We start from the raw sequence: 2,646 nt of genomic DNA on the forward strand, positions 1-2,646 counted from the left end.
GACCCCTTTTGTTTGTTTTGTTTGACTTTTACCTTATTTTAGTTATTTTACCATCACCGTTTTGTATAGGATTACAGTAGTTCTAGCAACTGTTGTTTCCGTAATGAGTTATACAGGTTATTAGTAGCTACAGATTTATGCTACAAGCTTTTGTAGAATTGTACAGTAAGAAAGTTATTTCCCTTAACCAGGAAATTAACGTTCTTAGAATTGACAAGACAGTTGACCCTGAGAGGTCAAGTAAATATCTACAGCGGATCTAAAATATTCATAATTAATTATCACTAGTTATGATTAATTATTCATATTTCCCATGAGCTGATTCGTTACACTAACCATCAAGTCAACACTTTAAATAAAGCAACTGAACCAAGCTTAATGTGAACACTGACATAAATGTTTTCCTTCTGCGTAAACTTCCAAGAATTTCTTGATAAACCAACCAACAACACATGATAAAAGAGGTCAACAAACGTCTCGATTACGTATGGTAACCCTCATTCCCTGAAGGAGGGAACGGAGACGTCACGTCGTGACCGACGAATTGGGATATCGCTTCGATAGACCAATCTACTTCGAGTGTAAACTAAACGAGCCAATGCACATTGGCATGCAATTATTGCATCCAGCTGCCGCTGATCACAGCGTGAGTATAATAAGGCAGCAGGTGCAATGCATACCAGGTTTTCGCTGAGGAGGAGACAGCCTTCGCTCCAGCCCTTGCTGCAGAAAGGAAAGCACGACCGCAATCGGGCATCTCCGGGGGTCTTCTCGGCGAGAAGAACACCACTCGACGAACAGGTTCCACTTCAAGGCGTAAGCGTGTCTCGTAGACGTGCTTTCGCTGAAGTGATGGTGTCAACTACTTCTTGAGGTAGGTCACCTAGAACCTCCGCGTCCCGTCCAGGGACCAGACATGGAGTTTCCAAAGATCTGGACGCGGGTGCCAAACGGTGCCCCGTCTCTGAGTCAGTAGGTCCTTCCTCAGAGGAATCGGCCAAGGAGGGGCTGTCGCGAGGAGCCGGTCTACCTGAGCGGTTCCGAAACGTCTCCAAATCAGCTGGACCGTCTGGGGAGTCGCCATTCTCCCGGGAGCATTGCTCGAGACAGCTCGTCGGGAACTCATCTGCTACAAGACAGTACAAACAAAGTTATCCAATCATATTTGTATTTCTGTTTTAACAATTTTAATCATAAAAAGGAATACACTTATAGCTGTGTACAACCCTAACAATAAGAAAAGCATAAAATTATTTGTTAGCCAAATTAGTGATGCATTATCTACTCTGAACAACTTGCATGAAATCTTTAAAGAAGAAAATATGCTAGAAGAGCTAGCCATGCATTATCCCCTATATATATATATACACACACACACACAGTGACATGCGAAAGTTTGGGAACCCCTTGCAGAATCTGTGAAAATGTGAATAATTTGAACAAAATAAGAGAGACCATACAAAATGCATGTTATTTTTTATTTAGTACTGTCCTGAGTAAGATATTTTACATAAAAGATGTTTACATATCGTCAACAAGACAAAAAAATAGCTGAAATTATTAAAATAACCCCATTCAGATCATCCAGGTAACCACACACAGTATTAAGAACCAAGGGTTCCCAAACTTTTGAATGGGGTTATTTTAATAATTTCAGCTATATATATATAATGCATGGCTAGCTGTGCATGAAATCATTTTAGGAGGCCACCACCCGACGCAACAGATTCTGCAAGGGGTTCCCAAACGTTCGCATGCCACTGTATATATATATATATAATGCATGGCTAGCTGTGCATGAAATCATTTTAGGAGGCCACCACCCGACGCAAAGCGGAGTGCATTAAAATAGTTTAATGCACAGCTAGCCTTGCATTATCCTGCTTATACCACGATTATTTACCAGCATTGACAAGTTAAAGCTGTTAATGATGTTTGCAGCGCATTATTTGACCGGAAGGGTAAAAATGACGGTTATTTTTGTCTGTTATGGCTCATTAGTGCTAGCATTCTGCCCGCTTCAGAGATGAAATAGTGCAGTAAGACCACATTTATTTGAATGAATTACACCATTTTAAAAATTAATTATCAATCTATCGAGAGAGAGAGAGAGAGAGAGAGAGAGAGAGATAGAGACGACAGCTGTGTGTGAATCACCTGCATCTGTGCGTCTCTCTCTACAAACAATGACGCTGTGTTTTGTTACTTAAAGGGGGCATTTGATGCGATTTCAAGTTTTCCTTTCTCTTTGGAGTGTTACAAGCTGTTTGTGAATAGATAAGATCCCTAAAGTTGCAAAGACTAAAGTCTCAAACCCAAAGAGATATTCTTTATAAAAGTTAAGACTCGTCCACGCCCTCCTAAAACGTCTCGTTTTAAACACGCCCCCACATGTCTACGTCACGATATGGGAAGATTTGCATAATGCCGCCCAAATGTTCACGCAAAGAAAGAAGACATAACTTTTATACTTGCTGTAGTATTGTTGCTGCCGCCACCATGTTGTGGAGACGCGGTGTGTTTTGTTGTGAAAGTGAAACTACTTTGTTTGGCCTTCCAAAAGAGGACAATATCAGCTTCGTCATGCCTAGAGCTGATGCGTGCTGGTTGCTGAGGGAATACATCAACTTTGCGCTCACCGGATCG

General features: G+C 41.2%; 1 protein-coding gene across 2 annotated transcripts in view; it reads right to left on the reverse strand.

Moving 5' to 3' along the window:
- Positions 1-2,646, reverse strand: part of nubp1 (nucleotide binding protein 1 (MinD homolog, E. coli)) — a 28,319-nt gene that overhangs the window by 23,618 nt on the left and 2,055 nt on the right. The gene's annotated exons all lie outside the window — the stretch shown is intronic.

Source organism: Sinocyclocheilus rhinocerous, unplaced genomic scaffold (genome assembly GCF_001515625.1).
Source record: "Sinocyclocheilus rhinocerous isolate Xijiao unplaced genomic scaffold, SAMN03320098_v1.1 scaffold189, whole genome shotgun sequence".
In the NCBI taxonomy this organism is placed as follows: Eukaryota; Metazoa; Chordata; class Actinopteri; order Cypriniformes; family Cyprinidae; genus Sinocyclocheilus; species Sinocyclocheilus rhinocerous.